The sequence below is a fragment of the Wasmannia auropunctata genome, unplaced genomic scaffold (assembly GCF_000956235.1).
Source record: "Wasmannia auropunctata unplaced genomic scaffold, wasmannia.A_1.0 LD336101.1, whole genome shotgun sequence".
Classification (NCBI taxonomy): domain Eukaryota; kingdom Metazoa; phylum Arthropoda; class Insecta; order Hymenoptera; family Formicidae; genus Wasmannia; species Wasmannia auropunctata.
In genome coordinates this window covers 1,418,243-1,433,429 of record NW_012026789.1, presented here as the reverse complement: position 1 = coordinate 1,433,429, position 15,187 = coordinate 1,418,243, and the positions used below count along the sequence as shown (strand labels likewise).

Here is a 15,187-nt window from a genome sequence, read left to right as displayed (position 1 = left end):
AAACATATTTATTCTATCATCCTATGTCGTTGCTAAAAAATAGCGAGGTAAAATTTTTTCCTCTAAAAAGCAAAAATTCGACATCAGTTACAACAGATTGAAAATTATGAATCTCGCTTCAATTTCCGATGCTACAAACATGCGAAAATAAGATCCGTGTTCTTTTCGCAACCACCATCGAAGTAAGATGTATTTCCCTTTAATTTCAGCATCTGAAAATGTCAGAGCTGTCCGAAAATCACCAAATCCCCAATTAGATGAACTAAATCGTCTTGCCATTCTCGTATGATTAATTCGACAGGAACAAACGGCACACGGGCACTGCGAAAACGTATCTATACACACCGCTCAAACATCGTCCGATGAACATGTACCGTACGTATCAGTATAATTGACTGCGTACGTTAATCGCGCCGTCACGGAACAATGCCGGCGAGCCGTTCCTCGAGTCCGCGAGCCGGGAATTATTTTTCAAGCATTACAAGGCGAATCGGCACGGGGAGGAGGGAAAAAGAAACCGGAGCGAACTCGAAGCGGAGCCAAACTAACAAGGTGGAATGCACGCGCGCGCGCAGCGGCGGATGACGCGGGTCACCGTTTTCTTTGCGGTACCGCGAGTAGAAAGGTGGACGCCGCGGCCTTATTTTACAGTGTCGTGCCTCTTCACGGTCACTTGCGATTGTGCGAGCGACCGGCACCCGCGAACGCGCCATGTCCAGCAGTTGAGGAATCCGTCCCTCAGCAGCGCATGAAACGTAGAAATTTTTCAAAATATGTTGCAAGATAGACTGTTACGAGATGTTGCTGTCGATATGCAATAACGGATGTTTCTTATTTCAAACCTGGCAAATCGAAGAATATAAGAAAACAAATAAAACAAAGTTCCTCTTCATGTATATTTCGATATAAGTAAAAGTAGATTTAATAACTAGTGTATTAACTATAATTGATTTTGATATATATAATAATATATTACATTATATAGAAGAATTATCAAGTTTTAGACGTATAATTGGCGATTAATCGTATATAGCGAGAAGAAAGTTGAATCTATCATTAATTTTACATGCTAATTTATAGATACATGTAATAAAACAAAAATTCGATTTGTATTAAATTAATTTTGTAATTACTTTCTTAGATTCAGCGCAAAAGTACATGGAAAAAAATGTAATACTTGACGAGACTTGTATAAAATTTGTAAATTTTTATATACTACGTGTTTGGGATCCGTGCGTCTCTTGATGGTCTCTCTAGAACGGATCGAGATCAGCTTTCTTACCCCAACCGGGCTCCCTCCCCATTGTCTCGCCCTCCCGACTCTTCGCTCGCCCACTCGTTCGAGCTTCCTCTCGCTCCCAACCCTCCTACGATTTCTCTTCGATTCTCCGCAGTACAAGTAGACTCCACCAGCACTGGCTCGCCTTCCTCGCCTGTCCTTTTTCCTTCCATCCTTTAGAGTTTTCCCGACCGATGTTTCTAACCCTGAGATCCCGAAGCCTACCACCCCCATTACAGTCGACTCGTGAAAGGTTTCCCTCTTCCCGTTCCACGCGCTTCGCATTGCTCCCCTCCCACCTGCCCTCTATTCTTCCCCTATCCTTCTTTGTTCTACTCTTGTTCCATCTTTAAAGCCGCGGCTCATTTTTTTCTCTTTTTATGCCATTATTATTTCTTTTTCATCAAGCTTTCTCTTTTTCTCTCTTTCTCTCTCTCTTTCTCTCCCTTCCTTTTTTTCTTTCTTTAAACCGAAAATTACATTACTGTTAAGGCCTTTTGTCTCCGTTTTTCTCTTTTTTGATCGGTGTACAAGATTACAAGAATTATTGGTATAGTCGATAATCTCTTACTTCCCGTCTTGTCTCGATTGCGTTTTCTTTTCTCGCTGACCGAACTACTCTCTTTCTCTCTATTTTACTTCTCATTTCTCGGAAAAGGTAACGCGCTACAAACCTTTCCTTCAGCGTGCTTTTCCATGCTGCGGAGAAGTATACTCACTTTTTATGTTCCCTTGGTCTTTATTCGTTCCTCCCTTCGCAGTTTGCAGGCTCTCCACTTCCCTCTTTCTCTTTTTCTCCATTCGTCCTTCTCTTTTTTTCTCTGGAGCGAACATCCGATGTTTCTCCATTTGCTAGTACAATATGGGACAAGATGATAGCATTCTAATATTCTTGTCCTATTTCTTAAGATTAAGGGAATGTTACAGAACTTGTTTCACGCCAAATGTATTGTATATTATTTTAAAAATAAATATACCGAGAACGTTACTTTCGGGAATTCAAAAAATTTTAAAACAAAATATAAATAGAAACTGAATCTGATGAAACAGGAAAAAATGATATGTTTCATAGAAAGAGAATAAAGTCACAAAAATATAATATATTAGCATTTTCTTTTTGCAAAATATTTCTCAAATTTTGAAAATAATTTATATAATTTTTAAGTATTTTTTGCTTAACTTTATTTTATTTTCAAGAAGTTCAATCTCTTTTAAGTTGCCTCTCGGTTCCGCAAATATCTCTTTTTTATTACAGCCGATTCAAACGGTTTTGATATTTATATTTAGATTTAAAGCTAGCCAGAATGTAAGTTCGTACAAGAATGAAACCACTGCTTAAACTTTCTGTTGCCCTCTCTTGCGACGACTTTGCCTCGCCGTGGCCTGTTGAGTTGCAGGGACAGTTTGTAAATGTGTGTCGAGTGTTTCGAAAGGGCGAGAGATTAGTTCGTACTGTAAATACTTTTTGTAAACACAGGCCTATTTTGTACGCGGTTGCTGAACAGTATAGCATACCTATTATATCACTGGCAACTTGCGACAAGATTTGATCCATTTCAAACGTAAAAATTAAATTAATTTAATTTAATTAATACATAAATATTTTCAAAAATTCTTGTATAGCGTCGCGAGGTCGCTGTTGAAAGAAGCGACGATATTGGCGAGTATGACGTAAAATTGGTGCGTGATGGCGCAATGTAGAATAATGAGCGTTCGCGATTTTGTACCTGCGAGCTCGCCGGTAGGATGGCCACACGCATCTGTGCAAACACTCCGGCACAGACATTATTATCTATATGCCACCCGTTACTCATATGGTAATCAGAGTGTGTTAAGCACTAAATTATCTGCATTAGCGGGGTACTATCGATTTGGCTGCGCGCAGAGCAATCCGATGCAGACAGACTTCACGCATCGAGAGCGAGAGAGAGAGAGAGAGGGGGGGGAGACTATCTGCGTATTTTTATTAAAAATCCCGCCTGCTCGAGTCGTTCGCCGCGATCGTTTTCCGAAATCAAAAACGTGCATTGCCCTCTTAACGAGAACATCAACGATCAAGATCAGTGGGGCGATTATCTTCGTTTCGGTAGATAGGTAGATATTGACATCGATTAGCAAGCATAAAGGAATTCTTCGATTTTATCGTTTTATCGGTGAAAGTATTCGTATATATGCTTACTGGCACAACAATTCCCAGAGATATTTCTCAATATCCCCCTTTCAATTAACATCTTGATCGGCAACGATCGAGAACGCCGCGCGCGCGCGCGGCCCCCACGTGAATCGGCGATATTTCATAATCCATCGCGTTTCCTACTTTGTGTTTTTCACCGCGCCCGAGTAATAATTAGCCGGTACGATTGCTCAAACCGTTGATCGCGCGCGCGTTCTAATATTCAACGTTTTCTCACAAAGAAACCAGTCCTTCGAAAAACGTAACCGTGATTGCCGCGGTTGTCAACGTGGACAATTTATAGCGGTGCGAGTATCACCTTGCGCGTCGTGTGTGGTCTTTGAGAACCCGCAGGTTACTATACGGAGATGAAGCACCAATGCTTTCCGTCAGCGTTATCGATATGAAGCCTTGAGAAAAGGCGAAAAAGACAGTATTGGCGGCATATTTACTATTGACAAAATTACTGGGTGATCTCTCAAAGAGTTATATAAAACAGCATAGATGCGTTCCCGTTATGCTTCTATAAAATTAAAATGTCGCTTACGATAATTGATAAATTTATTGTGTCTCGAGAAAAGAATACGATCAGATTTCGGCGTGTCAAATCAAAGATAATCGACATCGAAAAGACACTGAATATTGCAGTGGTATCGATACTTCGGGTAGAATATCGGTGGCGCACCAGCGCGCAGTTCACATGTTCGGACGATGCCGCGAACGGCGACGGTTCGAACTATTCGCTTTTACGAGTCCGACACTGACCTCTGACACGTCGTAACCGCGGCAGGCGACACCGCGAATGACAACGCGCGTCCGCCCCTTCACCGCCGCGCTTACCTCCGAGGAAACGTAGCTATCTCTCGCCGCCGCCGAAGGTGCATATCCCCGTCGTGCATCGGCATGCGCGTGCGTGCGTGTCCTTCGAAGGTTGGGAAGGCGCGGGTAACCGCGAACACTTCTGCTGCGGTACACGGTACCCGATAATCCAAGGGGAATCAGCTCGGATTAATCAAAGCGGAAAAAAACAAGAAACGCCGATCTTTTCCAATGTCGCATGCGCGCTTAATAAACTCTGAAATCGTTTGTGCCTTCGTGGGTTTATTAAATGTGTCATATCACTCGGCTGCCTTTTGTTTTATTAAAAGAAATTTAATAAATTATTATTATTATTATATAATTCAATTCAAGTGTTATAAGGCCAACGTAAATTAAATTTAATTTGGATTTAACATTCTTTTTATCTTTTTACTTCTAAGAATTAAAAGAAGGTAAAGAGTAAATTAAACCGATAAAGTTAATCTACTAGCAAAAAAAATGGGATTAGATAGTCTATCTTAAATCGAAAGTATGTATTACAAATATAATGTATATTGTGTAATATGTAGATGTATACTATGTGTATCATCTTGTATATATTTTAATATATTATACATACTTGTATTGGTTATAATTAATAGGCACAAATGAAATTGTGATTAACTGTTGATCAATTTCTGTATTTAACCTTGGCACTTCGAAAAGAGAATTCGTGAAAGAGACTTAACTTTTTACTAATCCATTCTATGTAATTCAAACAAAATGATTACACATACAAAAATATGCTTATCTATTTTATCTAGACCACAAGAAAAAACCGCATCACATCCTGTTATTAAAATAAGCAATATGATTACACGTGGTTCGCGGTTACAAGTATTGTTTTTGTAACGATTCGAAGTCTTAAAAATCCGAATTTTGTAAGCTAACATGTAATTGTAAGTTAAAATGTGTAAAATACGTGAAAATGCGTTATATTATTTGTATATATATCTTTTAAAACATATTTATTATATATAAAAAAAATTGCGGAGAAACGGTGAACGCGTACGTGTCTGCCGGTTTATTTCCTTTAAGATTTATGTAACGTGTCAGTCGCGCGTTTCTAATCAACAAGACATATAAAATTGTCAAGTGGGATTGAGTAAAGACGCAAAAAACAATTCCTTGCGATACGCGGTACGTCACCATATAAACGTATCCAATTATATGCGACAGTTAAACTCAATCGTAAAACGGTGGACTTTTCGTATTTTCACTCGAAGGTAATTTTAATAACTTTGACCTTTACACCTCTTTTACTCTCAGATAGACCACATTTAAGTAAAATTCTTCTTTCCAATTGTCGATATAATCACTACGTTTATGTGCGCGGGATACATTCAACGAAATAAATACATGTGGATTGTAACTAATAAGAATATATATTTCAATATATTTAAAAATTAACAATTATGTAGATTTCAAACTAATTTGTAATCAGTGTAGGAGTTACGCGTTAAAAGGAAATATACTTTGTCAAGTAAGGAAATAAAAGTTTTCGTTTGTTTTAGCATATAAATCTTGTTGAAATAAAATGAAGAAGTGTCGTATAAGTCGCGTCGTCCGTATTTCTGTCACCTTGGCCGTTATGCAATTATCGCATAATAGTATTTAATGTTATCTTTATGAATGTTGCACGGACGCTATCGAAACGGCAAACGGGAAAATGGGTAAAGCGATTCGCGTACATGTTGCATACCTGCGCAAATCGGCGTCACGTGATCCACGCCGGCCGACCGATTAGCATTATAAAGCTGCGATAACATTTGTTGCAAATTGAGTTTGCAGGTACGTTTATGCGAGTACGCTTATCAGAGCGCAATAGGAAAATACGCGCACGTTGTCGGCTATCATTTGCGGTTCCATGCTTTTGTAACCCGACGTTTTGTGCAAGCGACGAAAACCACATGCACGCAAATCTTTTTCTTTCTTTTTAATTTGTATTTTGCTTAAAATAAGAGAAATATATTATATAAATAAGTAAGAGAAAAAATAAGAGAACGTATTCGATTAAAGGATTCGTCTTATTAATAAATGATAGTTTAATCAGTTTTAAAAAATTATTAATTGAATTAAATAACTGATTAAATTATTTTTATTATTTTCTAAAGGAGTGCAAGTAAAAGAAATTATATTTAAGAATTATATCTTTGCATCGATAAACCAGAAATATTCCTAAATAGCCTAATTCCTTTATAGCTTTATTTACATAAAGAAGCAAAAATAAAGGGGTCTACGTGTAAAAAAAAAATTGAAAAGATTAAGTCACGATTAAAACTAAAATCAGAGCTAAAGTTAAAAATTAACATTTCAAATAAAAACGAAAAATCGATGTTTTAAACTGCGTTTGAGTGTTAAAGTTAGTTACATACAACTTGAAACATATGATGCGTTTTATCTCGTTAAAAAAAAAGCTAGAACGTGGACAGGTGATAAGGTCCCATCGACAGACAAACGACAATGCTTACATAATTGCTGTTTTTATAGAATACAATAACCAAGACGTTCGAATGCTAGAGAATTTTACGACGTATTCGTCGTAGAATAGACAATTCTTGAGTTGTGTTTTAGAGCTAGAAAATCTGATGAAATATTTAAAAATACATATAATATCATCACGTCTTGATTTATTATCATAATTCACATTATTGACGTTATTTAATAAATATAAAAACATGACTAAAATGCGATTTCGCTAAAATAATTATAATTACGCAGAAAATCTTGAAAGGAAAAAATATTTTGATAGATTTCAGAAGCAGAGTTTCTTGGGTTTTTGAGAAACAATTCGTAATCTTTACTTATACTTGCAAGAAGAACCGTCTATAAAAGGATTCAGAAAATACGTGCTTCGGACACCTCGAAGTCCGAGCTACATATAACACGCGAGGATCGAAAGTGGCATTACTTTATGCGTTTACTTGTGAACTAAAAATGGTCTCTCGGAGAAACCGGCATTTCTTTTATGGACGTAGGAAAACTAAGGAAAATGTATACCGGTGTAACAAGCCTCGAGTATCAAATTGCTGCCAGCGAAGGACCATTTAAGGTCTCGCGACCATAAGCAATAGGCGCGTGGTGATGAAACTCTATCTGCAATCTCGATAGACCGAGACGATTAACGTATTAGAAGGTTTAAAGTCAGCCGGTCGGGACACAATCGCGAGTCGCATTTGCGTTAGTAGGGAAAGATGCCGCATCGCTATATTTGTCATATTACTCGTGACATTTTGAGCTCAGTTAATAACAGAGGAAAAGGACAGAGGGAGAGAGATTTTGAAACATTCGCGATTTTGACCTGTTTAAAATCTATACTGTTAAACAAAACGAATTTTCTTCTGTCGCGTGCGTACGTGACAAGAGGGAAGTTTACGAAGTACATTAAAAAGTTCACTCTGTCGTCATTTCATAAATTCTCATTCGATAAAGCGAATTTACGCGCAAGCGGGTAAACCGCTAACGCGCTCGTGCAGATGCACGTTTCCTTATCTCATATCTCAAATTAGTCGCAATTTGGTCAAATAGTTTTATCGCATAATTGTTGCACTTTCACGACTGCAATGTCGTGTTTTTTTTTGCTGTTATCATTAAGAAAGCAATTTTTATTAATTTTTAACAAAAACGTGTTACCGCATGCACGGGTGATAATCGTATATGTCACTACCAATACAATTAATTTCCAATACAAGTTTCTGTCTCTGCAACGTGCACAGCGACAGTCTCGATTCCTGAAGGAAGCGATACTGAGATTCCGGTGCGCGTGCGTCTTGCGATCAAAGAAATTCTGATTAACCGATCTCGGGATCCTGTAATTTCGTATGCATCAAACGATCGGTTGAATACGCGCGGCCGCGAGATCATCATTACAGTAGTAAGAACTGTATATTTCAATTTGCAAACATCTGATGGACCCTTGATGCGCGTAATTCTTCAATTATTGTATCGATCTCCCTCGTTCGATGCGTACGACCTTGACCATCGCCCAACGGAATTTTACCTGTTTCCTCCTGAGTGGTATTTATGACACGCGATGCGTACCTTATCTCGAATCGTATCATACAGTTTGACAATGACACGTAGTACATGATACTATACCGACAGTTACAATAAAAAAAGAAAATTCGTTGAGAAATTTTGAAAATCTTCGAGAAATAGATTCCACAACTCTGTTTTATGGTTCAGGTAGAAAGAAACATCGAAACCGATAAATTCAAGCGTGCAAAAGTCTTTCTATTTTTTTTGTCCTTTCCGACTTCCGGAAATATTCATCATCAGAGACAGTTGCTTTGTGTTCAGCGAAAATTGTGCATATACACTGTCTTCGGGAAAACCGACGCCGCTACGTTTGAAGGGTTTGTATTTAACTTGAGAATCAAGTAAAATAAAGAAATAACGTATTTTTTTTATAGAAACCTTTCTACTTTCACAGTCGTTCACAGTATCTTTCGGCATCTTCATTGCGTCAACGAAAACTTTGAACATGCCGGTAAAAATTCTTGTTACCGGCGTAACAGCCTCTGAATATCTGCATTTGACGTAATTTATTGGGCCCGACACAGGACAATTGATATATCCGATTCAACGAAATTTTCTTCAAAATTCTTTCTTTCAAGATTCTTGATTCGTGCGCACGATTTATATGCACTGAAGATATACATATCCAACGAGAGTCCAGTTGCGCTGTAAGCATATACAGAGAAGTGATAATCGTGTTAAAAAAAACAGCTATAGATACATTAGATACTAGTTTATAGATGCATGTGTGATAAGTAATAATGCGATATAAAAGGGTCAAGATATCAATATTGAAATCTGTCGATATCCCGTGGTTACGCCATTGTGGTCACCTCGTTGCTCTCGTGAGACCTCGCGCGTGCGTTCGACCTGGGAGCAAGAAGGAACCTTACTTTTCTTTCTCTCTTTCTCTTTTTCCCCTTACCCCCCTCTCTGGTACACAGGTAGAAAAGTGCGAGCGAGAGATACGAAGGGACGAACCTTCTGCGTGTAACAGCGTGAAGGAGAAAGAGAGAAGATAATGACTCGCAGGCACGGATTTAGGCGTGGGACGGAGAAGTGGATGGTAAGGATGAGGGAGACCCTTTCGCTCTCGAGCATGGTGCTTTGAATCAGCGGAGGCTGTGTGTTTGCTTGTAATGGAAAATTTCTGGCCTCTGAATGAGCGCTTCGGGAGCGAAAAGGGGCTGTGTGCGAGGACAGTGTGTTTCTCGGTCAATTCGGACTAATCCAGGGAATACCTTGTTTTCGACGAATATCTTCCAAGGGATATTCATACGAGCAAAAACACGATTTATTTAAACTAAATCACTTAATGCGCTTAGGCGGGTGACAGCATTCATTCGAAATTTATAATCTTTAACACATTTTCGGGACGCAATGATATCGTTGGAGTCTGATCATTATTTTTCAATAACATCCAAATCATTGGCCATCGATTTCATCGATTGACCAATTATTAATTATAATTAATTATTAATTATTAATATAATTATTGATTGTGCTGATAACAAAAATCAATATTTATTTCTTAAGTGTTCTATCTTTATTTCGATCTTAGATTTATCATCGACAGCTACCGATGATTCGCGTTCATGTTGTACGAAGTCTCTCTCTCTCTCTCTCTCTCTTTCTTTTCCTCTCGCGTTCATCACGGTTAATTTTATAAAGCGGATAATGGATACGTTTGTAATCCGCGACGAGGCAACGCCGCGCCACGCTCTTGCTAGGTTGCCGAGGCTGGAAGAAGAGAGACGCTCAAGAGATGAACGTGATTGTCTGAAACGTACACTCTCGTACACGCATACGTACCATTCTAAACATCCGTAACACGTAACGAGGTCTTCGAGGCCTCATATTCATCGGCAAGCATACAGGCGGCTCTCTCGAATGTAACCAGTGTTGTCAGACCTAAGAATTTTCTGTTAGGGGCGCTTGAGCTTTCGTTCGACCTTGAACATCAAATCTCTTCTCGTAAATCCCAAAAATTTAGAGACCTAGTAACGTATTTACGATGTAACATACACTTTCCTTTTCTTATTACGCATTCCGCGTAAATGTAAAATATAAATGATTATTTCTCCATTCCGGTTTATAGCTAGAAATATTTATCTATCTTTTTTTTCAGACGAATTAAAATCTTTAAGAATTATTGACATTTTCCCTATTTGATCCTAATGATCCTTGGCATATAAAAGGGATGAAAGTAATTTCAAGTTGTCTCTTTCTGTTACTTAAATTTAAAAAGTGTTCGGAACTGTCAGAGAGAAACTTGAGATTATCGAATAATTATCGCAGAAAAAATTCTTTCCAATTTCATTTTACCGGCTTCATGAACGTTTCTTACGAGCGTAATCAAGCGTTCTCGCTTAATAGACGCGCACGCGCGGAACATGCGCAGCCTAAACGTGAAATCCCGTTTCGACGTTCTCGATCTACGTCTGCTGGACCGACTGAAAGAGAGAGAGAAAGAGAGAGAGAGAGAGAGAGAGAGAGAGAAAGAGAGAATGCCTTGGGAATATATTAACGGAACGTGCGTGCGCGCCCGTACATGCGGTACATTTTTCTCACTATACGTCAGACAGTATAAATCTGGAATGCCTATTTGTCTCGTCCGCGGTTTTGGCTGCTTCAGGAAAAGCCTCGCGTGTCTATCGTAAAGTGGTGCCAATATGCCGGTTAAAATTAATGATTTTGCAATTGAACGATATATATAAGCGTCTCTAAGCGAAGCGGCTCTATTTTGATGCTTTATGCTAAATTTGTATACGTCGACAGTATTATTGCAGTATTCATTTGATTCAATTATACACGAAATATAAAAGAAATGTGTAAGGAACAAATTATTGTTGCAAAGTCAAAGGTATTATATAGTGAAATATGAAAGAAAAATATGTCGTAAGATTGTTTCAGATTGTATGTTGCAATCTGAAGTGTAAATTAATCTTGACGCTAGACGATTTTGATGATCATAACATTTGCCCTTTTTAAACCAAATAATTTCCTTTCTGATTTTCCGCATTTCTTACACATTTCTTGCACATTTCATTCATGTTTCTTACATTTCTCTCACACATTCTTTACATATTTTTCCGTACCATCTGTAACAGTGGGATATTTTAGAAGGCCATCTCCTGCATATTTTTTATTTATATATATAAAGCTTTTGTGTGTGTGTGTGTGTGTGTGTGTGTGTGTGTGTGTGTGTGTGTGTGTGTGTATCTAATAGAGATAAAATAAGGGTAGTAGTAGACGCAAATTAGAAAGGACCCAAAATTATGTAAAGTTAAAAAGAAATTTCAATTTAATAATTAGTAAAGCTGGTGCGAACTGTTGTTAAAGGACATATTGTCATGATTCGGTAGCTGAACGTAGATTACTGCGAACGCTCCTGTTCGTCTCGGCGTCGTCTGCGACGCGCGAGAAGCCTGTCTCCTACTCGAGACGACGAACCCGCATCTGCATGCCGTACGGGCGATGTGTCATCGGGAGACGACACAGGCCACGCATACCTGCCGGTGCATAAGTTCTCGCCGGCACACGTAGAAACGCTCTGCACGCGGCCAGGGTTTCGGGTAGGGATCCGTGTCCCGGTAGCGACAACACAGGCCGCGGGAGCAGCCGACACAACGGAAGACGGAGGACGAACGCCGTGAGGCGTACAGAAAGAGCGGGCGACGGGATAAAGAAGAACGGATAGCGCGAGGGAGATGCGCGACAGAGACGGGCGACGGACGCCGCCGGTTTTCTCGGATCGAGGCAGCTAGCACGAGGCTGAGAGAGGAGGACAACGGCGCGGCGACGTCGGGTGGATGAGAGGACGAAGAGGAGCGACGGAGAGGGGACCTTTCCCTCTATCGTTGTGGCTCCACCCACACGGCACCATCACCACCACCACCACCACCACCACTACAACTACCATCGGCTACCACGACTACTACCACTACTACTACCACCGTTGGCTGCCGCCGCCGCTACCCCGTCGCCGCTGCCGTCGAGGCGCGCAATCTGGCAACAGTGGCTCGCTATAACCGATATTGTGGCCGTGGATTGAATGGAGGGGAACTAGAGCTCACAGGTCACACACATTCAACGCGCGCACACGTACGCGCACACATACATCGCCCCCACCGGCGGCGACACCCCTCGGTCGCACGGAGGAGAGCGACCCCTCGCTGCTCCAACCCTTGCGCGTCCTGCTCCATCTCGTTCTCGCCGGCGCTCGTCCACCCTTACCACCGCGTCGCGCTCTATCGCTCCTTCCCCTCGTTCGGCGCAGCCGTATCCCCCTCCCACCCCTCTTCCACCCTTTCGTCGCAGATCATGCTTCCCTTCCACCAGATGGCGGCTGAGCGCGCGTCGCCGTGTTCTCCCTTTACCCCTGCGTGTACATGTGTGCGCGCACTCGTGTGTGCACGCGCGCGTGCGTGTATGTGTCAAGCTTCTCCCACCACACCGATATGGGTAAAGCCCATCGCTACACGACGGTACTCATACCGTCCACTCTACCTCTGTCTTCGACAAGGAGTTCACCCACCCAACCAGGGAGAGAAATCGGTGTATATATACGTGTGTCTGTCTGTATGTATGTACATGTACGAGACGCGATCGTGACGGCGAAACGACGCAGAACAAGGACACACGGCCGCGCGCGGCCGCGCGCGACGGAGACAGAGGAGAGCGCGACGGTACGAGCGAGAAGGTGACGCCGGAGCGAGGGAGAGAGATCGGGGGAGAACGTGGCGAGAGGGAGCGAGTGGGAACGACGCCGTCGGGGCCCCAACAGCCTCTCACTAGACAGTATTACTTTCAACCGTTTAGCGCGGGGCCAATGCTACTACCCGGCGCGGAGTAGTCAGTCAGCCGAGTATAGTCGGAATCAGCCGTCCGCGAATACTGAGGAGGACGTTCTCTCTCCTTCCCTCGCCACTCCTGTATCTTTCTTTTTTTTTTCTTTTTCTTTTCTTCGCGCTTCCGACCTCTCTGTCAATTTGTACCCTTGCACCTTTCGTATTCGTCAGCTCCTGAAAAAAGATAGGCGAACGGAAAGAAAGAAAAAGAAAGAAAGAACAATTTTCAACGTGACCGGGGACGGTCACACCATTCACGCCGTCGCGACGATTCAGACGCAGACCGTCGTCGCCGGTCGTCGTGTGTAGAGTCGTCTGTCGATCTCTCGGTATCCAAGACGCTGGTGCAGCGGCCGCGCCGACGCTACGCGCCGTGACAGACTGAGGCGCGCGACTGCCGCGGCCGGTGGATATAAATAAAGTTTCCGCGGACGGGAATCTCGCACGCGCGCGAGAGAAAGAAAGAGGTGAAACGAGCGCGCGCGGCGGTGGCGGTAGCCACCCGATCGGAGGGGAGAAGGAGAAGCAGCAGCAGCAGCGAGCGAGTGAGCGAGCGAGCGAGCGAGCAAGCAAGCAAGCAAGCAAGCAAGCAAGCAGCAACAGCAGCAGCGGAGCAGCCAGCAGAGGGAGAAGGAGAAGGCGGAAGAAGGGAGACCGAAGAGCGCCGGCAACTGGCATGCGGCCGTTGTGCGTTTTCTCGCTTTGAATATTTCTTCCGGTGAGCGCGCGATCCGGAGCCGGAGGAGAGACGACGTGTGCCCGCTCTCCGAATAAAGTGAACGGGAACGTATGTACGACGCGCGTTAAACCACGCGCCGCCGCCACCGCCGCCGCCGGAAAAGCGTACGCGATCGACGCGATAACGATGTCGTCGTCGTCGTAGTTGCGCCGTCACAAGGACTCGACGACGGCCGGTATATCGTGCGGAGCGGAGAAGTCTTACCCCTTCTCTCTCTTTCTCTCTCTCAACGCGCACGAAAGGGAGAAGAGGGTAATAGGGTGGGTGGACGGACGGACGGACCGGCAGGCAGGCAGGCAGGCAGGCGGACGGACGAGCGGACGGGTGTGCGGGAGGGAGGGGGAAGCGGCGCATCGCCGTCGAGTCGCACGCGCGTGGAACACTCCGCCGACCGGTTATCGCCTTCAGTTGGCTCGTGGCTCGTGCGGAGCGTGGTCGTCGTGCTACCTGTGCGCTCCTTTCGGGTCTCCGAACACACATTCCGTGTGTCGTCGTCGTCGTCATTGTCGCCATCGCCATCGCCGTCGTCGTCGTGTCGTCGTCGCGTCGTCTTCGTCGTCGTGTCGTAATGTGCCTATGACGAGGTGATGAACGGCCGGCGTCGCAGTGTCGAGCGTCGTAGTGACAGTGTTCGTCGTCCTGCCGATGGACGATGACGATTAACGAAGCGAACAAGCAACAGCAGCAGCAGCACCACCGTGGTGATCGCTCGTGGTATCGCGCGAGGGAAAACAGTGTGCTCTGTGTGATCTAGTGTACTTCCACTGTATCTGTCTACTACGCGATACATAATATATGTATCGTGAATACGCATATATACGCACGTACGTGTACATACATATTTGCGCGAGCGCGTATGTATATACGCGACGATCACTCTTGGATTACGCCTCGTCGCGAAGGAGGCTCCCTTCGCGGTCGTCTTTAATCAAGGATAATGCGATATTGCAGTCGCCGCAGAGGTGAGTTTTCCCTACTTGGTGTATGTCTCTTAACTTCAACGGGTATATCACTTGTCTCGTCCGGAGCTACTCCGAAGTGTGTGACTCTTCGAGTGCGCGCCTTTTTTTTTTGCCGTTTACGCATCCGGCACAAGCCTTTCTAATGAACTGCAGATGATGAGATTTATGTCTGTACCTGGCAATCTCAGCGTCGCGCCTCTCAATCTTATTTTAGATTATCTGCCTTGACATCTCGCAGTGTTCATTCATAATAATGCAATTTTCGCATTCTAATTCCATTTTTATTAATGCGGTAGATTCATTTTAATC

General features: G+C 42.8%; 1 protein-coding gene across 1 annotated transcript in view; it reads left to right on the top strand.

Annotated features, from left to right (window-relative positions):
- Nucleotides 1–14,342: 14,342 nt before the first annotated feature.
- LOC105458279 (zinc finger MIZ domain-containing protein 1) overlaps nt 14,343–15,187 on the top strand; it is a 35,835-nt gene continuing 34,990 nt past the window's right edge. Inside the window, exon 1 of the mRNA XM_011703452.1 lies at nt 14,343–14,878. The gene's annotated coding sequence lies outside the window, so the exon portion shown is untranslated. The remainder of the gene's footprint in view (nt 14,879–15,187) is intronic.